This window comes from Calonectris borealis, chromosome 1, assembly GCF_964195595.1.
Source record: "Calonectris borealis chromosome 1, bCalBor7.hap1.2, whole genome shotgun sequence".
NCBI classification, from domain to species: domain Eukaryota; kingdom Metazoa; phylum Chordata; class Aves; order Procellariiformes; family Procellariidae; genus Calonectris; species Calonectris borealis.
The window spans coordinates 4,195,353-4,217,483 of record NC_134312.1 but is presented as its reverse complement, the minus strand read 5'-3'; the positions used below and the strand labels follow the sequence as shown (position 1 = coordinate 4,217,483).

The following is a 22,131-nucleotide window of genomic DNA, read 5'->3' as shown; positions in this document are numbered from 1 at the left end:
CAGAAAATAGGGAGAAAACAGTAAGCACAAACTGAATTAAAATAGTTACCTTTGGCTAAAACAGGAGCACATGGCGTACGTGCTTTTTTGAGGAAGAAGCTAAATGCGTTTTAAAGAAAGGTATGTTTCATTTTACTAGAGAAATTTACACACTCAAAGTCTAAAGGCAGGGAGTCGGACTAAGAAATCAAGTCAATATTAGATGTTTGCTTAGCCAGTTTAGCTTCTGGATACAAAGGCCAAACTTCCCTATTATGCAAGTTTTATAAGATTATACCTCCTTTGATTTCTGAGGAACTACTTACCTGTTCTGAATCTGGATGGGCTCCTGTGAATTTACACTATGTGTACACAAGAACCACCAAACCTGTTCAAACTAATTACATGAATGGAAAGTTCCCCTCTTTATTCTTTTTGCTGGTGCTCTTGGTTATCATCTGGGTTCCCCTCTGATAGGATTTACACACGCAGCTTTCACACAGCGACTGTGCAAATATTGGAGCTCCAACAGCCAACAAAAAAACATATAAAATCTGCATTTTGAAATATATACTTCCCTGGTGGATGGAATTCCATTTAAGACTGGCTCATTCAAAATGATACAGATGATTTGTAATGTCTGTGTAAACATCGGATCCGTTCTAAGGACATACTCAAAGGCCACTATAACACGAGCTGTTTCTGAGAATCAAAGCTGCATTCATGTTTCCTCTGAAAGCAGCAACTACTTAAGTAAACAAAGTATGATTTTACTTGAAACTATTTTCACTGAACTGCTAATTGGTGATTCATTGTAAATTCACAACCTCAAAATGCTTCATAATGCAAAGAATCTTCCAAGGAGGCAGATTCATTTGTTGAAGAGGACTAAGAGAGAAAATATGTTCAATATCAGTCTGATCTGTCTGAAGTGCTAGACACCTGGTTCCATTGTGCCAGTGGATTTGAGGGGTTATACATCATGCTAAAGAAGTCCAGAATATGTCAATATTGTTCAGTAGCAGTACTGTATCTTGAGAATGCAAGTTCAGCTTCCTTCTAGCACTTCCATGGCCCAAGAGAGGAAGAGTGATCCAAAGAAGACTCCTGGATCCAGCTTGCAAACTCGCACAGAACACTAGTTATTAGCCAAACCCCTCCATCAGCCCTCTGGTGACATACAGGGGCTACTGAGAAAATACAGCCAGACTCCTCTCATGAGCACACAGACAAACGGCAAGCAACAGTCACGAGCTGCAATGAAGCAAATTCTGATTAAACCTAAGGGAAAAAAAAAAGTCTTCAATATGAAAACACTGGACGACAGGAACAGAAAGGTTATCAACTCTCTGTTCTTGGGAGATTTTCAATTAGTAAAGGTCCTTAGCAACTCGATCTAACTTCCAAGTCAGCCTTACTTTGAACAGGAGGTCGAACTGGACTGCCTGAAGAGTCAAGCCCAGTTTAGCACTAGTGTGATTTAATGAGACGATGCAGCCTGCTTCAACAACGTGCACTATGGTGCCATGCTCTACCTGCAAGACACCTGTGAAACAGCAGCACAGCCATGTCCCGACTGAGCACCAGGCACAGCTGTGTAGATGCCTCAGTTACACACTGTCCTCCAGACCTCAAGGCTTCTGTCGCCTCTCCCAGGTTGTACTCCCCCACTGACTGCTATTACCTCAGCACTTTGCCCTATCTAAAAAAGGTGGGAGATTCAGGCCCTACATGGTTTGAATTTCCCCCAGGTAAGCCATTCTAAGAACACAGAAAACATCTGGCAGCAATTTGATCAGAAACGGCTGCTGTTATGCGAGGTGGATGGGGAACATAAGGTCCCTGCCAGCTAACTCACCTACCTGCATAATGACATGCATCAAGCAATCCTTCACACCAGCTGAAGAACACCCTTCCAAGAGTATTTTCTTCCATAGAAACACCACCTCTCTGCTCACAAAATCATCTATATTAATTACCAACATTAGCCAACAATTGCCCTGAAGTCACAAGTTGCAGTCTAAAACTAGAGCTGCTCAAAAAACTCCCAAACATAACAATTTTTACACTGCAAAACACTGATTGCATGGAAATGTGCTGATTTCATCAAAATGCTCTATAAAAGGCAACAAGATTGGCCGGCAAGCCAGTCTGTCCAGCTTCCTGCCAGGCCGCCTGCCAGCCCTAGGGTGGGTACTCCAAGCTCCCCAGTTTCAAAAAATAAAAATCAGATATGAGAAGGCTCCCACGGGATGGGGATTCTGCTTCCTGTAGCTCTCTAATTAAAATAAATCCTGTATAGGTGTGTGTGTCAGGAAGGACAGGGATGCCTCTGCTATCGTACAGCAAGAATGGCTTCTCAACATCAGAAAAAGTTAAGAAAATTTGTTGTCTTTCAAAAGACAGATGCCACTGCTAACAGCACAGGAGGGAGAGGATGAGACATCTCTGCACAAATCCGTGAGAGGGAAGACAATAGCAAAGAAATCTGAACAGCAAGACAACAAATTAGAGGTGGGGAATCCCTGTCTTATCCCTTCTGCAGTATGTATGCAGCTACTGTATTTAATTAAAATAAATTACAGCTAGCTTGTATACATACTGCAGGGCTTTTAACACCCCTGAACTGAAACACAGCAACGCTCAGTAGCCATCCCTGAGGAGTACACTCTCTCTGTGTTTCTAGATGTGGAATACAGATGTCTGTCACAGCACAGTTGCAGCTAGGCTGACGGATCAATGCAGAACAAAAAGCCCAAAGAGTTCTGCTTTTATACTATCTACTTCCTCAGCTCCGTATGTGGGATTCTTGCCAGGACACTGGTAACGTTAACGGAGAATGCAAAGCTGCACATCAGTGTGTCAGGCTGCTTCGAAGCAAGAGTGTTTCATTGGACAGTTGTTTCTTCTAAGCGCAGTGATTTAACTCCATTGAACTAAACTATTTCTGCAACGCCTGGCTGTGCAAGATCAATGCATTTTCCTAGTTAACCACTACATCCACATAGTTTCACGCCTGCTTGAATTCACTTCTTGCATTCACAACAGCAGCAGCATCTCAGGACAAGAACTTCTCCCTGCACAGAGATTCATGCTCGCTGTGCCGCACGGCACCAGGAAGCGTCCATTGCTGCTGGGTAACGGCGGTTTGGTACGGGTACATCAGCCCCTCACATCCGAGGGCCAGGTGGTCATTAGGTGTTCAGGAACGCTGCTGAAGTGCTGTGCCACAGGACCTAATGATGATGCAGAGTATATTAATAGCCTGACAGTGTGCTTTCTGGTGATACAAACCGTGTTTCCATCATCATCAGGCTATAGGTCAGCCACCCATCCATGATGCTTGAAGCGCTAGTCGATCGATGCATAAGATCAGCCAATACTAATGTAAAGCAGTCTACAAAGGTCTGTTATGCCAGCAGGTTTGGAAACTCCAGCCTGCTAAGCAAAATGAACGAGGAAATACCTCTTGTCAGACCATGCCCCTAACAGAATTAGAGACGCAATGTACCCAACAGTGCTCGCAATTTGAAGCTGTTCAGTGGATGTTTGGAAAACAGAAAGGATCAGTTAAATCCTACCTTAAGCAGCTGCAGAGTATCAGCCAATACCATTTGGAAAAAAAAATACTCTATTTAGTCTTGTCTTTGGGAAGGCATGAGTGAGGAGGAAAAGGATTTTAATTCAGCTTATAGAAGTCTGTAATAATACTAATTCAAAATTTTAAAGTGCTTTACCAATAGCAAGTAAAACATACAGATCTCTGACAGGAGAAATGAAGCAGGAAAATGCAAAGTAACTTGTCCAAGCTTATGCAACAGATGAGAAGCACAAACAGAATACAGATCTCCAGGATCCATCTCCTATTACCCTTTTATTTTAAAAAAACTATATCTTGTTTTGCACTACAACAAGGTTTTCCACAGTTTCCAAGTGTTAATTCTGAGCTCCATCTCCATAGGTTTTTTCCTGATGTGGTATCATCTCACCCTTACCTCCTCCTGCATACACATACAATATAAAAGAGATTTAGTATTTCAGAAACAAGAAAAGAGAAAAAAAAGTCCTATATTTTAATCTAAAGGCAAATTGTTTTTCATATGGACATACTGAATACAGGTTTGAACTAGCACTCATTCCTGATCTTATGAGGACAGAAAACACTGCTTGCAAAGCATAGGAAAATTAGAAGTGCTACGATGCTACTAAATGTATGTATTTAAGATGTTCTGATTTCCTGCATTAATATGATGTATAGTGTATTTTATGTTTTATCTGTTCAGCTATACGTACACTTCACTGCAGGCAGAGATTAAACAAACAAATATCCAAAATGCTGACAAACCCACCACATAATGTTACGCTTCTGGAGGGAACTATAAGGATGAAGACAATTTTTAAGAGCATCCCCTTAATAACAAATTTACTTTTCTTACACATGCATTCTGTAGCTTATACGCAGACAGCTTTGCACTTACAAGTAGAGCAGTGGGTGGCAGGCCTCTTGAGAATTTACATAGCTTAATACAGAGACATCAGCAAACTGTAAATGAGCTAGATTGGGTATCAGAAGTAGTACATGCGCCATCTGCGCTGTGCTTTGCTCAGACTAATATATCTGGCTTTCCAACAACTCTGAATAGATTGGGCAGACCCTATCACACTGAAGAATGTACGATGTGGCTTGTGGTGCCTTTGTGGGCCACAGAGCTTTTGAGAACATCCTTGGGTTCTGGTCCCTGCTCTGCTGTATACCTGCCACGGTACCTTTACACCATTAAGTGCTCTCCCTAAAGCTCATCTTCCCCATCACCGAAGTTAGAGTAACAATCTCCAGAATTTCTTAAAGAAAGCTTTAAATTGGATAGTTTTTTCTATGCAAGGCAACATTAAGTACTTTATTTTCAAAGCCACCTATGGTATTTAAACTCTTATGTTACACTGAAGGTACTAATATACATCTAAACTCTTAAGACAGATTGGAAATCTCCGTGATTATTTGTGACAGGAATATCCACCAAGACGAACTTCCTCTCTGCATCCTCTGTTCCACCTCGTCCTGTCACCAGGAGGCTGGTTCCATATGGAGAAAAACCATCTGCCTCAGACAAGCTCAGTCTCATCCAGAGCTTGCCCCATCCAGAAGGATTATAAAGACACTGCAGACAGTGGAATATCAGTGGAAGAAACCCAGAGGACCATCCCCATTGACCATCCATGTAGCAATCACCCTACTAAAAAGGACGACAGCTCTCCTCCTGGAAGGCTGACATTTCCAGCCTGCGCAGTTAGTCTAGTCCTCCAAGCCGGTGAGCTCAGAAGGATGTTTATCGAAGAAAGGGCATGTCTCAACACCACAGCAGCCAGGATCAAGGGGAAAAAGGGAAGAAGCATTTCCTCTACAGAAGACGAGACAGACTTCAGTCTCACAGAAGAGGTACCGAACAACTAGAAACGAGTGCGTTTCAGGCATGTTCATCACTTTACATATCTGTAGTGATTCGATGTTCTAAAGAAAAAAATCCTTTTTTTTTCCTTTTCATATGAAGTTACATTTTTCCCCACTACCTTCATGCAAGATTCAAAGCCCAAAGCAAATGAAACTGTGTGATATAAATATGGTATATAAAACTGCAAGCTCAAGAAGGCCGAATTAGTGATTTCTGAGCTGGAAGTAAACAGGTTGTACTGCCTCCATCCCTCAGAGAGTCAATGTTAGGAGCGGTGATTTACCTCTGTCCATACCATGCTGGCTTATATGCAGGTGGGATGCGATGACTAAGGCTACTCACAAACACTTGGTGTCTTTGCAAGTGAAAACGGGTTGTGATGTAACAGTTCACAGCAACATCAGAGAATTTTTTTTCTAGCTAAGGGCCAAGGCTTTTAAAAATATTTAGCAAGCCATGTCCATGTGTTAATAAACATGTCAGTACTGTTCTATATTAATGTGAATAAATAATGTGAAAAAATAATGTGATAGTAGGCTATATGAAACAGTTGTGAGTCATATATAGCCTTCAGGATATAGGCTCCCACCCCTGAGCTATAGAAACTAGCCTGGGTTAGGGGAAAAACGAAATCTAAATAAAGTCTAATAATGATTTGTTAGTCTCAGAGTTTCATGCTAAGAAAAAGTATTAACAGCGCACAAATATTTATATAATTAAGATGATGTTTTTTCAGCCAGCATTTCCACAGAAAGAGGTTTAAAAAGACCAGTACCCCATCCTCTGCCTGATGCTCACTCCTTCCAGCACCACGAGACAAACATGGCTGCAGCTTATACAGCTAAAAACAGTGGATTTAAGATCCTGCATTCCTCCATTACTCTGTGTGTAGATGCATTTGCCTGAGAGAATTGAGGAAGACATCAGAGTATGTGCAAGTTGGTTATCTAACTGATCTCTGAATTTACATTTTCCGCTGGCAAATTGGTGAAAGGTGAATTTCTAGGTAAACTCTGGATCTTAGATATCTAAAAAGATCTGAAAACAAGTGCTTTTATCTTGCTTTTTGAGCAATAAATTAAGAAAAAAAATGAGGAGAAGGTTTTGCTGCTAGGTGTCTTCCAATTTCAAACATTAGGAGTCTTCAGAAAACTGCAGTTTTGGAGTACCAGACAGACTCTGATTAACAGAGAGGGCACAGGTGAGGAAAGCAAGAACACATGCCATTTACCACTTAGCTTGGGAATGTATAAGCCAGCTCTCGTGAAAACAGATGCATATATTCCAGCTTGATATATCACCTCTTTTTTCACAGTTACAGAAAAGTTGTTTCAGCAGCTGTATTACTATGGGAAAGGGGGAAAAAGAAGATACAAGAGTCCCATTCCCTGGGGCTTCCTGCACCCTGGAATACAGCTGCAGGCAGCGAATCCAAAACTGACTGATAGCCCACCCTTTAGCCCCATGAAGCGCAGTGAGCAACGGAACACTACAGCACACAGCTCCTATTCACGTGGAACAAGAGGAGTGCTCCTACAAAGCGCACGTAAAAATTCCTCAGTGTTAATGGTGGTGCCAGAATTTTGTATATGAAGCCATCGTACCACAGATACAACTCACAAAATCTGGTAACTAGTCTTAGCACACTCCTCTCTTTGCAAAGCACACATTACACTTACAGGTACTTTCACATCTGACAAAAATTAAAAGTGCTCTTTCAAAAATAAGTTGTGTTTTTTATGTTTCTAAGTCATCTAGAAGACAGCACTGTCAAATGGAGAGTTTCTTTTTGAATACTCACTGCCTGTGTTAATGGCTACTTCACACACATCCAATAACACTGACCTCTTTGTGGTTTGTTTCCTTTTATGCCATACATGTTAATGGACCTTCTGAGAAGAAAACAGATACCTGAAAGGGAAAATGGCTTTCTTTACTGTTGCTGGCTGTACTTTTCTCTTCAAGCCTTCCTCACCACTCTCCTCCTAAGCTATCAGACTGAATGGCAATACGCTCCCTGACACCTCTTTGCTCACACACGTGCAAGGAGTGGGCTGTCTCATGAGGTCAGACATTAGGCTTTTACTGCTGAAGAGTCAAAATATTAAATATGTATCCTTGTGCCTGAAATCTGAAGTAGATACGGCGCCCTCATTTCACAGGTACGAGTGACAAACACAACTGACAAAACGACTTTGTGGAAGGTACACGAGTTAGCAGAACTTCAATTGCCAAGAAAAAGCTTCTCATCATCTGGTCCATTTATTAGACCACCCTCCATCTTCACACAACCAACAATTCAAACAAGACTATGGCAGCAAAGACTTCTACCAACCCTAAAAACATCTGTGCACACACACATATATGAAATGGTCCCTGATACTGCTGTTTCTTCTGCAAGAGATTATCTGGAATGAATATGCTGACATGACACAACATACTCCCGTCGAGATCTTGCAGAGTACAAGTAATCTTTGAGCCCATCATTTAAGTGCAGAGGTTATTCTCTATCATGACTAGCAGTATCTATGAATATAACAAAAGCTATTTTTGATCATTTTGAAGTACAACGTTGAAAATCCCAAGGTTTATGCCTTGCAGTAAAAGCACCTGATTAAAATGCACAGTTTAAATGTCTGGCAGGTGAGGCCAGTAAGAATACAAGGTTCCCTTTTCCAAAACAAAGGTAAGAGCAGATTTAATAACAAATCTGCTATAAACCTCGGGGGAACTGCAAAGCCTTATTCACTATCCTGAGGTATTCAAAGAGGATCAAGGATCTCAGATCCCAAAGCCCAAATATTTTAAGGAAATGCACATGGAGGAACTAACTCCAGAACTTACTGCTTCCCTCCGTGTAGAACAACCTAAAGGACGATTCCAACATCTGATGTCCCACTAGGAAAACATGAAAGAAATACAAAAGTATTTCAAGAAGTTAAAAATTTTAAGACCAAGGGATTCTGTTTCTCCCGGTATAACCTGGTGTTTTTACCTTGAGCTCCACTGCGCAGAGAGTTTTGGCAAAAACACATCCCCCTTTTGTTTGCACACATGATGTTCCGGATAAACTACCTAATGGATTGCCTTGGAAACCTAACACACAGAACTCCTTACGGGCTCTTGGCAGAATTCTTTCTTACCTGTTCCCAGTAAGTCATGCCCAACTTTAACAGCCTTCTCCAGTTGAGAAAGCACACGGGTTGTATAATGTTCTATAATGGCCACCCTCTGGAGATCGACAGACCAGGTATCACAACTTTATCATCCTTGCACGCCTGACAATTTATTAAATTACAATCTACCTCAAGGACTGCACCATTCATTTTGGATTTTTCCCACATGTGATCCTGCGGTTTCTGAAAGGCACTCTGATTACAAACCCGAAGGAGGACAAGCTGGCAACACAACAGAGCACATACTGAAGTAGCTCACTTGCTACAGTTTACATACATGCTGAGAACCCAACAACTGCAAATGGCACTCAATGTACAAAAGGAAGGTTTTAACAACTATCCTGGATGAATCTTTTCTTATTGTACCATCATTTATGCCAAAAAGCCTACTGCGCACGCTACACCATCCCCTAGCCTCGTGCAAATGGGTAGGAAAATTAAGGAAGTCTTCACTCATTTCAGTAATGTTTTTGATATTAATTTCGAGACAGACCTTTTTTTTTTTAAATGAAGAGTTGTATCACACCACGCCTTTTATTCTTTACCTGGCTAGGCATTTCTCAATGTAGTTTAGCATGACACTCTACTAGAAAACTTACTGTAAATTACCAAGAGAGAAATCAGCATATTAGGGAGCACTGGACAATAGCAATTTGCCAGAACAAACGTTGGCTATTTCATTGATTATCACTTCCAGCACTGACTACATGTATTGCAGGGAAAAAGTTGACCTGGTTAAGGACTTTTCCATTTCTAACTATGATCTCTCAGGGAATGTGCTAAGGAAACAATCGTCCTACTGAATCATTTCAAGAATTTTACAGCCAAGAAGATTTATTACCATAAAACAGGTCTTGGAAACAAGAATGCTTGAGGAGACTCAATAGCTATTAAATCAGTGTGGAAAACATGATGCTGAAGGAATTGCATATGCCTGACACATGTTCTACCACTTTTTCTTTTTTTTTTTTTAATAGAAAGTCTCTATAAAAAGCAAGTCTGTAGAATTACTTAAACTTTTCAGACAAAAAAGAGACCCAGGTATAAATTAGAATGACATTCATATAAGTAATAGAAAAATTATAAATAAAGCACCATACAAAGGCTGTTTGACAAACTGGAGTTAGAAATAATTTCAAAACCTATGCGTTAAAAACATACTCATCCCTTAGTAAGCCGAGACACATTTTGCAGACTTACAGATATTTTAAAGTTGAGTCAACAATACATAGAAAACCTCACGCAATCTTTTAATGAATCCACTTGTTAGCTCGTGTGAAACCAAATTCAGAATAATCTTAGGTTTTGTTATTACAATTGCAATGTAGATGTTGTTAACACACAGTACATGCTCTGTTCAAGACAGTTAAAAGCATCTATCTTTAAAATCAGACATTGTCTACAAGTGAATCAGAAAGATGAGCTGTAAGGCTTGCTATCTGAAATACACCACTGAAAACCATCCTGCTTTCTTGACCAAAATGGAAGAAACTCCTGCGCTAAGTCAGAAACACATACAGTACTCTCAAGTAAATGTTTTTAATAGATTCGAAAATACTCAGCCAAAAATACAGCAGCCTTAAAGTAAGGTTAAAACTTTTCTTACACCAACTGATATGGAGAATATTAACAAGCTTTGGAGCCCAAAAGCCCTTTCCAGCCCTTCTTGCGTTCCTATAGGTTGGTCTGATTCTTCAAATTTTACCAGGAACAGTCTAAGAAGAGATAAAGCCTTTCCCTACAAACCTCTCCTCTCCATATCCTTGGACCATTACTGCTACAACAACAGTAATAATGCAATTACATGACACAATCTTGAGCTACTTTATGCCTTGATGCAGTGATGAGAAAGGGAGAGAAGTGATCTACCTAATGCAACTCGCCCTGAACCATATGATTTGAAATCAGATAACTCAGAACAGCTCTACAAACTGCATATGCTACGCTCACAGTCAAAGAAATAAGGGAAAACTACCTGCCTTCTTAATTAAATGGATGTCTTACAGAACAATTGTCCTATAGTCTTATAGAAGAGGAAAATGAACATTCTTCTTTGACTTACTTTTTGGATTGTCCTGGTTTGCTTGTACAATTCAGTCACCATTTCTTCTTCTGCAATACAACAAAGAAAAGACAAATTCTGTTTAAAAAAGTATTTGCTTGAACTGAAGTTTCTCATTATATTGTTAATTAATGCTTGAAGCTTAGTGCTTGCTTTTAGTCAGCATTGGAAAATATTTCCATCGTTCATTTCTGTTTCTCTGATTTGATTGCCAGAATATTTCTGTTACATGAAACTGCTCTATCAAGATGAACTGTGGAGACTGCCTCATGATTTGAGCATAACATTGAAGAACTAGAAATAAATTCCAAATCCTATTGCAAAGTTTACCAAAGAAACTCCTCTCAGCCATAGAGGAAGTGAAAAAATGTAAAGAAAGATTTAATTGCTCTAAGATAGCTATGTAATGTCTTGTTAGACTCTATGACTGTTCCTTGGTCTCCAGCACCTACTTCAGAAAGGTGATGACTTTCCCTCAGGTCTCGGGTGTATCTGCTAGCCCTTATGTTTCAGGCACCCTAGGACACTTCACTGGGCATTGAATATGAACTGGTTGGCCATTATGTCCTGCTCTATGCTTTGGATTCAAATCTGTAAATCAGAGAAAGTATATCCATACCTTACAGGAAATCCATTACTGTTTTTAAATCATTTCGGAAGATTAAAACAAAAGAAGCAAGCAACCAAAAAACCCAACCAAAAAAAAAAGCTAAATAGAGTTATGAGAGTATTGTCCTTAAAAAGAATGTTCTAATGCTACATTCTCTATTTAGCCACATAATTAGTAAACCTTTAGCAGAAGCAGCAAAAAATTCCTCATCCCTTACTATGCCAAGTAGTGACCTGGAAGAACTACTCAATCCTCCATAAAGAACTGTTATGCTCCAGATAATGGAATAACTAAATAACAGGAGACGTACTGGAAAATGAAGTACAGAGACATCTCATCACTCAAGGTTACCACTGTTCTTGTTCTGCTGAAAACGGTAATTTGCAAGAAAAAAAGAAAAAAAAAAAAAAGATGGAAAGAGGAGGACACCAGTCAGAAAGAATCCTGACTCTGGCTATGGTTTGCAGCCAGAAGGGGAAAACAAAGCAACAAGTAAATGCCAACATGGATTTGTCATCCTGCTTAACTTCCCTTTCCAACAAGTTAAAGAGCCATGGGATATGGAGAAGGTGCAGCAGTCATCACAGTCACCTGAGCATGTCAGTTTTCATGCCACATCATACTGTTTTCTCCTAAATCAATAAAGGAGGTATGGTCTTCATAAACATGCTGTAGAACTGGATGGAAAAACATCCAGAGAATAAAACTGTTAATGGCTCACAACAGTGACGACACACTGATCTTAGCATGTGGCATCCAACCTTTAGCATCAGAAAAACATCAATGCATTTGGAAGGAAACAGAGTATCTCATTAATTCATCACACGACTATGCACAAAAAGAAATGTTTTCTGAGTCTTCATCAACTTAAGTTCTAAAATCTCAATATGAAATAAACACATATATCATTAGGGGGTATGAAATAATCTAACTCCTTTAAAAGTGACACCATTAAACTTCAAGCTATTTAATTTAGCAAAACAACAATAGAGCTTTATGAAGCGTGTTTTTCACTAATGACCTGGCCACTATTTTTGTTATGCTTGCCTCTAAAATGCACAGCCAATATTTGTGGTTTAAAAAAAATGACATTTCTTTTCTCAAAATGTTGTTCTGAAGGAAAAAAACAATCCAGAAAAAATTAAAGTCAGAGTACAATCAAATATACAAAGGAAAACCACACAAGTACAGATTTCATCATACTCCTCCAGATTTTAAATAGATCAACATATTTTGGAGATGGATGTGATTTTATGCTAGCTATGCCCCTTTAAAATTGGCAACTACATTTAATTCAGTGGCTTCTTATTCCAAATTCCAAACTCCAGTTGAAAATAGATCTCACAATGGAGTCCTACAGCTGAATATACTCTAGGGGAAAATTATTTCCTTTAATTATTCCAAATTCATTTGCATGACAGTATATCATTAGTATATACAAAAAATATGTATTATACCAACAGAGGAAAAATTCTGTGCAAACAGTTAAAGAAACTCACATCCCACTAGCAAGATGAGCTTGAAATTTAAAGCACAAACCTGCTGTTTTGTTTCTTTTTAAAACAAACAAACAAACCAAACATAGCTGTTAGAGTCCAGAGATAGTAATTTGTTTAGATACCATGTGATCTTAACAAAAAACAACACAAATGTGATTTCTTGCATACTGGATTCTCTTCTAAATAGCTACAAAGAGCCGCATGGACAACCTAGTGTAGCCCAAAAATAACTGATTTAAGACAACTCTCTGCAAATGACTCAAGTACAAAGAGAGGTCTTCCTACTTTACTGATTAGTAACAAATAAAGGAAGAGGAAAGGAAACATATACTCACTTTATAACTCCATCATCAACCTTGTTGTCCTGGAAACAATTCTTCTACAAGAGAAGTAGTACTTAACTACTAAAACATCTTCTGCTACTGCTTTTTTTTTTCCCCCTCCCCCCAACCCCCCAGCTTCTCTGCAGTGCTCTCACCGTTTGATAAACAGCCAGTAACAAATCTTTCCCATAAAATGGCATAGAAAATGGATCTCTTGCTCTCAGAAGAAAATGTTACCGTTCTATTTGCGACAGGAACATCAGCTTTGCATGAAGCCTTTGGAAAGGATTTTAATTTTGTTGTTGTTGTTGTTGTTGTTGTTGTTAAAATGACCTATAACTGAACCTTTTATTTTAGGAATATATAGTGCTGGTAAAAGGTAACTGCTGATTTGACAGCACCACATTTTTCCAAGGGAGCAGAGTGAGAAATCTCAGGCTACGGTCCATATACACAAAAATGCACAGCATGCTCTGTTAGAACAGATCAGCCCTCACTCATAGGTGGGTAAACAGCCCCAAACACATACAGACTGGAGCCCTGTACGTAAGATTTGCTGTGTGGCTTCCTCTCTTGACACACGGGCTATTTCCTGACCTACCAGAATGGAAGCTTCCTCCTTCCATTAAACTCGCCCAGAAAAAAACAAAATTGAGGATCTAGCTCTACCCTCAATTAACGTTTCCAAATACTCCATCCATGAGATGTTTACCGCTTCCCCAAACACTGTCTGTTCAGCTCTCACAGAGGTCAGCTTCTGCATCCTGCTCACCCCATTCTACTAGAAGCTGAAAAGGTTAATGCCATCCCTACCTGCAGGCAGCCGCCTGCCCATAGGAAAGCTTATCCATGTATGCAGGACAGAAACACTTAGTGTGACTGACAGCCACGCCAATCAACACGTATGCCTCTTACCGTTGAGTATGACTGAACTCCTTTTTTCAACTCCAGGAAGGGTTCCATACAAATCGATTCCTAGGGCAACAAACTGGACAAATACCTCTGCTTCTGCTGAAGAATGAACATAAGCCAGCAAACCTCCAGAGTGAACCCAGCCTGCCTTATTCAGATGCCTAAGTATTCGGGGTGAGAGTCCTTTCTTGCAGCTGAATACCTCTGCAGGAGTGCAAAAAAGTCATAAACCACATACACAAGAACCAAACCAAAAAACCCCAAACAAAAAAGAAAAAATCCCCATTTCTAGCTTTATGGTTAGTGTGTGTGTTTGGAAGGGATCAGAACGTTCAAACCTAGTTCTTGGCAATACGTTACTGTATTGTTGGCCACAAAAAATAAAAAAACCTCTTAAGAACAGAGACTGCAGTGTTAAGAGCAGGACTTTGATTGTCTCTCATTCCCAAAAGAATGCCCTGTACACCGAGCTGGAGTGAACCATTTGGGATCAGAAGTCTTAGCAACTCCTGACTGTAGACTGACAGCTACCTAACGCACAAACCGGGTCAGGGACTGTCCTCTGGCCTACAGGTTAGCCCCAGCAGCACGGCTGGTACCCACGCGGTTCAGCAAGCTTTCCTAGCCCCAGAACAGGACAGCTGTACCCCAGCTGTCCGTCAGAAACAGTCCCTGCACCATACTCACCTCTGGACGATGCCCAAGCGCTATCTGGAAGAGTGCTGGTCGGCACAGGCTAAAACCGTGCCAGGGACCGCGCTACCCATTTAACAAGATGAATCACAACGTCCCAGTACCCAGAGCCACCCATGCCCTTCCCTTCTTAGTTTAGAATCGTCCTTTTTCAAACAGTTCTCTCTGTGCTTCTACTAGAAAAGAACACTGAATTTTGACTTCTATATGAAAGAAAAGCTGGGTTTAGAAATCAGATTTATCTAGGAAACAACAGGTTTGTTTCAGACCACGATCTTTCTCTCCACATTTGCCCATATATTGAGCTTTTTGCTACACAGCCCATTTGTGTCAGATGCAGCAATTTGGCATTACCTAAATTGGTTCAATCCATTGCAATAAACATAAATATACTTATTTAAACACTTGCAAATTCTTACTTTTTAAACTACCAATGTTTTGAGTAAATTTTGCCTCTGATCCTCTCGGTTAGCCTGCCCATGCATACTGTTTTCAAGTAAAATGCTGCTCTCAGATGGGAAAATCACAATATACTCCATTTGCAAATGAGAGCTGTTAATTACCAAAATTATTCCCCCAGCGAGTCCAAAGGGGTTTTGGTTCCTTCAAAAGACCCATGATTAAATACAATTATGCTCAGCATTTATTCAGTGTGGTATCTCTTATTTTTTATCATCACTCTGGTAAGAAGGAGGGCTGCATTTTCCCTTGACTTCCTCTAACTTCCCATGTATTTACAAGGTGTTTTCATGTCACCTATTAATGCTAGTTATCCATCCTTTTGTACGTTAGATTTTATATTAACCTTATCTGATACGCTTTTATATTAATTTTGAATCGTGTATCCTTGTTTCTACTTTTCAAATGACTTATTTAACACATGAACATGACGCACAGCTCTCTGCTTTGTTTTTCCTTTTCTCTTGTGCTTTTATTCTAGGCACTTTGTTAACCCTCAGGTCTCCAGGTATCCTCTTACTCCTTTAAGTATCTGCTTGAGAGATCATATGCTTAGTGGGTAAAATTATCTGAAATCCCGATTAATTAGGATCTGGAGTTGCTACCAATAAACGACTACCACTACCGGATCTAAAATCTCAACTTCACACAGTCTTGAACTGCCTCTGCAAAATGCCATGGAACGTTTACCAGCAGAACTTACCACACAATAAGGATTGTAATTTCTTATCTCCTCCACTAAGGATCCAATTCCCTAGGCAGCATTTACTGCACAGGCTCAATCATTACAAGTGTGTGTCATCAACTAGTCAGTCAACATCTACAAGTGTCTATCTTAACGCGTCAAAAATTCAGGGGTTTTGAGCATCCTATCCCTCATACCACACACAGTAAAATTCAACTGTGGAGACAGAGAGGAGGAAGATATTTGGAAACTTGGTACATGCATGTAAATTTAAGATTATGAAAATTGTGGTGCCTTACAGTAGCAGCAGTGTTGCATGTGTTAAAAACACTGAATTTTGTCAAACTATTTCCAGTAAATGCATTTTTCCCCCCGCCCTCAGCACTAGAAATTCCCTTTGTGTAATATAAATTTTTATATTCTGCACTTTCTAGTTCAAAACAGCACCAGATTTACCAGCCATCTCTTACGAGTGTTTAGACCCTCCCTCTGCTCTGGTACAGAAGTACACGGTATCTTACGCTGGAAAAACGTTTGTTCTCCTGATTTTTTCTTCTTATTTCAGCCAAAAATTCCAAACCATAACGAAGGTTTTGCCTTCTGCTGCCACTGAAAAGGCTGAAGTCATGATTTTAAAACAGCTACTTTTTTTAATCTATGATTTTTAGTTTTCAGTAGAACTGAGTATGTTATGGGTGGGAAATAAAGGCAGAGAGTGATGCAACCACCACCACAAAGTAGGGCAGTGGCAACAACAGAAGAAAAAACCTCTCAAACTTGTACGACAGCGTGAAAACATAATAATGCTGTCCTACCCTCCATACAAACTAAAAAAAAAAAAAACCAACACAGAAAAAAAACTCCCCAAAAACCCCATGAACACCCAAAAAAACAAACCCCCACAATAAAATGAAACTCTGACAATTACTTTTATTCTCAGCTGGTAATGCTACAAAACACGTAACAAAATTGACACAAATAACTTCTAAAACATTTACTAATTACTTGAGGCTATTTTTCATTTTACCGATTCGCTGTAATGTCCATTACCACATGAAATTACACCAGTTTTTTCCAAAGAGATATTTCCAGTGAAGTCAGCAGGGATTCAACAAGGCCAGGACCATCATATAAATAGAAATCAGAAAATAGTATTTCCGTAAGGAACCACTCAGGTTTATTGGATTAACAGGCACTTACAAGTGACTCACACTGACACAGCCTATAGTAATCCAATCTATTTGTGATAAAAACAAATTCAAAGGAAATCTTAAATTTAGAAAATCACCTCTGTGCATTCTCACACAGTTGGTTTTATTATATGAAATCACATTATCTGTTCTCTCCAAATGAGAGGACAAATAAATTAGAAGTTGAATTTTAGTAATTTTTTTTTTTTTTTAAATATACCATGATTGGAGTATGTTCTTAACGGTGGTAGCTGCCACACTGAGCACAGTTAGAGCAGGATAAAAGAGCCCTGAGTGGAAGTGCTGTGCGGGACACAGCAGTTTTCCTGTCCCACAATCCTGCACACACGTGTTGCGCCAAAAGGAGTGGGAAGAAGAAAAGCCATTAAGCCACCTCACTACACTTTCCTTGGGACAATTAAGGTAGATTGTTACATCTATGATGGCAATGATCATGATTTCTTCTGCCTGTACACTGGGTTGGATTTCCAAGTCGGCATTTCTTGGGGAAATATAACTCGTCCCTAGGGGATGTTACTAAATCTTAATATACACTGAGGTGTTCTGGCACAGAGAACTGAAGTATCAATGCTTTACTGAAATCCTGAAGGATGCATTTACAGCTCTCACACCTCCTTTAAAACAGGGCAGCAAGCAGGGAGCCTGCGACTGGTATGTAGCTTATTTCTATAAATACTCCTTCGAAGCAATTGAAGTATTCGTTCTTTGATACAGTACCTCTTAATATTGCCAAAGAGAACAAGAGTCTTAAAAAAAGAAGTATTATTATAACGTGTATTGCAAATATAAGCAAAGGTGACATCAGCCAGAGCACTATGGACCTGGAATTGGACTATCTTGATCACACGTTACTGTAAAACCCGTAATCAAATACTGCCTGTCTGTAAGGATATTTGAAAGCCACCTATCTTCTGCCATCCTTAAAGCAAAGACACTGATCGATACGCAGAGTTGTAAATCACAGAGTATACAGATGAAAACTCATTGGGAAGAACCAGTTGCCCACTACTGAGGCCAAGGGAAGCTTACCAAATACAGACTTCAAGGCTGAAGTGACTGTTGTTTAGAGAACCGCTGTGCAGCTCTAACCTGTACCACCTAGTTAAGTTAGACCAAGGACAACAGTACATATCAAGTACATCATAAGCAAGAGGCTCATCTTTATTTTTTTTTATGCACACTTTACTTCATGTACAAACGCCCACTCTTAAATTTCCATTAATGGCTACTCTACAATCCTAAAAAGCAGTATGTTATAGCCATGGGGTAACTAAATTAGAGTGATCTATGTTGAAGCTAAAATCACAGTGAAAACTAGGCATATTACTTTCACCACAATAAAGACATTCCCTCAGAGAATCTTACGATATTCTGCATCTCCTGTGAATTAGGTCATGACCACCTGGGGCCTTGCCCAAAGACACTCAAAAAAAAGGTCAAAAATTATCCACTAGTCAAAACTTGATTATATGGAACGGTTTTAATGTACTGCAACCTATGGAATACCAGACATAAAGGGATGCGGATCTTAGCATGAAGGGAGTGTGTAATAAATGACATTACAGTAAAATGCTATAAAATTTTCAAACAGCTACATTTCGTGCTAACCCTAATTCGTAATCATTCTGGCCTTGCAACCATGGTGTGAAATTTACTGAGCTAGACAGCTGGGAAGGGGTGGGTGTGAAGAGTGGGGGTGGTGTTGGTTTTTTTTATTATTATTGCACTTCTGGTGTTCAACCCTTCCACTCTACGAAATCCATATTCAGAAGTCTGTAAGGATGAAGAAGATGCTTTTACTTACAGATATTTGGTCAGATTCTAAAAGCATCTGCACCTTCATTTGCAATGAATGAATTCATCTCCCTTCAAATTTACTTTGGTGACTGTATTCCTGAGCGAGATAAAAAGCTGTGCTGCTCAGAAAATTGTTTTGTCCATGGAAGGCTCGCTCTAATAATTTTTATCTCTTCAAAACCCTTTAAAAGACACCTACTGAAAAATGCTTTATAGCGAAACCTATAAAGAAAATTACCTGAACTCACAGTACTATTACAAAATTAAACCTTAAGTGAAGTTCTAGCACAGGATCACCAGTTTTTCACTTAAACCTGTGGTGAGTTTTGACAGAATGCCTGAATTTCGTACTTCATTTCCTATCCCAAATCAGTCGTAACAGCAAGATGGTTTTGCTCTGTAATTTTCAGATCTGAGTCAAACCCAACACTAAGCATAATTCTGGATGGTGGAACTTGGCTGTGGACTGAAAAAAGAAAAAACATTGAGACAACCTATGAAATTTAGTCTGCTTTTAGTACCTAGATGGGCATCGGGCACAGCCCTTCAAAGACAGACTCACGCAGTCATGTTTTATCGGTTCATGTGCTCTTGACACATGTTGGATCGTCATCATGCGGTGTGCAAATCTACATAGAATCATGGAATCATTTAGGTTAGAAAGGACCTTTCAGATCATCAAGTCCACCCATTAAACTAACACTGCCCAGTCCACCACTACACCATGTCCCTAAGCACCACATCTACATGTCTTTTAAATACCTCCAGGGATGGCGACTCCACCACTTCCCTGGGCAGCCTGTTCCAGTGCTTGACAACCCTTTCAGTGAAGAAATTTTTCCTAATATCCAATCTAAACCTCTGCTGGCACAACCTGAGGACATCTCCTCTTGTCCTATCACTTGTTACTTGTGAAAAGAGACCGACATAACCTACCTACAACTGTTTTATAACACAAGTACATCAGAAAGTCAAACTCGTATTCAATTTCTTACGCAACTATTGGTCAACTTTTTGTATTCCCCCCAAAAATCTTCTACTCTTAACAATACTTTAAAGATCACTACTCCCCACACACCAAGAACTACAAAAAGCAACACTGGGCTGTTTCATGGATCATCTCCCCAGGTAACATGTTCAAAGGCATACGACGTCACTGTATTTCAGCCTCCCTAATATTTTCTTTAGACAGGTACAAGTTGTCTCAGTGAGAAAACATTATCTTGTGCGCGTCCCATTGAAAAGATTCATCTGTTCAACACCTGATGATTCACTCACCCACATGTTAAAAGTCCACACAAAAATGACTCACTCCGTCCGTAAGAATAATCACCTGGGATACCAAAGTCCCCTCATCTTTTCCAGAGCTGGTAACTGCTTTCTTACGCAAAGCGAGTGGATGGCAGGCTTTCGTATTACAGCATGGGTGACATGAAGGAACAACAGATGTGGGACTGGGCCCTGGTAATTTTATAAACAATCTAGATAATAATAAAAATACTTGAGAGTCAGTTTGTAGATAACCGAAGTATTGGCAGAAGAAATAACACTCCATAGTGACCTGGTGGTTGAAGACAACAACTATTTTAATCCTAACAAATCAAAGTCACCCATGTTTGAAGAAGGAACACAGGCTACTCCTCCGTGACTTGGACACCTTCTACCCAGAAAAGGGCTCTGAAGCAGTTACACTGAATCACCCCAGTATGGACTGCCAGTGCAGGGCAAAGCCGTATTAAGGGCTTGGCTGATGACATCATCTTTCAGTGTTTATGAAACAAATCAAGCTAAATTCTAAGCTAGAACTTCATGTCCAGTTCTGATATCCACACTGCAAAGATGCCGAAGTACTGGCAAGTGTTCAAAGGAAGACCTCAGAAAACAGTCGGTCTGGCTGGGATACAGATTTCATGAGGCTAGGTCAAAGGTCTCCTTTTTTAATGAGAAGATGAGTATGTGACCTTGTTTTTGTAGGTACTTTGTGAATATGACAAGTAACACAAGTAACAAACAACCCTGCAATCCTTGGAGAGAAAGGCACAGCAAGATACTACAGCTGGAAGCCCAACAAGCTCAAATTTGAAATAACTTGTCATTTTTTAAGCAATAGGATAGTTAAATATTTACAACTACTTGGTGTGTTAGGACTAAAGAGCTTTCTAACGGCATTCTAAGACGCACTTCTGTGGAAAAATTCTCATCATCTTAAACACAAAGCCAGACGAGATTACAGGCTTGGTATAGAGACATGAATCTAAAATTTTATTAAAAGCTAGCTATGAAATCCTAAAACTAGTATTGACATTAATTTTAATGTTTAATTTTATTGTTACTGCTATGTAATGCTTACTGCTGTATGCTGCCTAAAGATGAACTGTGCTTTTTTGACTCAAAAGAAGCATTTTAAAGATGGTTTTCCCCTTGGTAAACTTATCTGCAAAAATACAAGCATGGAAAATACCTGATCTACTATTTTTCTTTCACCTCATTACTTCAAAAAGTAACATGGAAGCTAAAGACAGAAAAGAAAGAAAATATAAGACCTTAATTTAGAGTAGAAATAGGTGGTAACTTAAATTGTGTATTATTAGAATATGATGAGAATTTATGTAAAAAGAGGACATTAGTTTAGCCAAAAAAGCCATTAACAGAAGTGAATAAAGACATGCTTGCTGCTTTCACGACACAGCTCCCTTTCCAGCCCTCCTATCATCCAAACACTTTTTATTGCCATCCCTTCTGCCACATCCAGAACCTGAATTTTTGATTAAAGTTGAGAGAGTACTGGGTGGAATGAAAATGGGCAGTACACGTAATTCAGTAAAAGATAAGACTTTTAGAAGCAGATACTCTACCTTCATGGGTGGTTATACCAGCGTGCACAGTTATGCCATCGGTAACACCTTGCATGGAGCATACCGAGAGGAAAGGGGAACAAAAAGAATGAACTGATCTGAACATCACAAATGTGTCCTGATAAATAAATAACACTAGAAGAAATACTGTGGGAAAGGAAGATTGTTTCTTGACACAAAATAAGAAAATAAAGGATATAGATTCTGAACTCTGAAGTTGAGAAACAAGCAAATCAACATGAAAAGCAAGCACTGGTTTATATTCGACCCTTGATCTATACTGAAGAACATTATTCTAGAAACCGTGCCGTAAACAGGATGTCTAATAGCATTTTTTGAAAACTCTCAAGTTGTTCTTCAGGAACTAAAGCGAAAAGTCATGTCTTGTAGGTATTCAATCTTTTTTTTTTTTTTTTTTTT

At 39.5% G+C, this 22,131-nt stretch overlaps 1 protein-coding gene across 15 annotated transcripts in view; it reads right to left on the bottom strand.

Moving 5' to 3' along the window:
* The window catches only part of LOC142079164 (endonuclease domain-containing 1 protein-like), a 176,940-nt gene that overhangs the window by 103,899 nt on the left and 50,910 nt on the right, over positions 1–22,131 (bottom strand). For 14 of the 15 annotated variants that reach the window (XR_012672536.1, XR_012672548.1, XR_012672547.1 and 11 more), the window contains one exon: positions 10,668–10,717. The gene's annotated coding sequence lies outside the window, so the exon portion shown is untranslated. Of the gene's footprint in view, positions 7,341–10,667; positions 10,718–22,131 lie in introns of all 15 variants that reach the window. The other variant, XR_012672566.1, reaches the window with a different exon arrangement.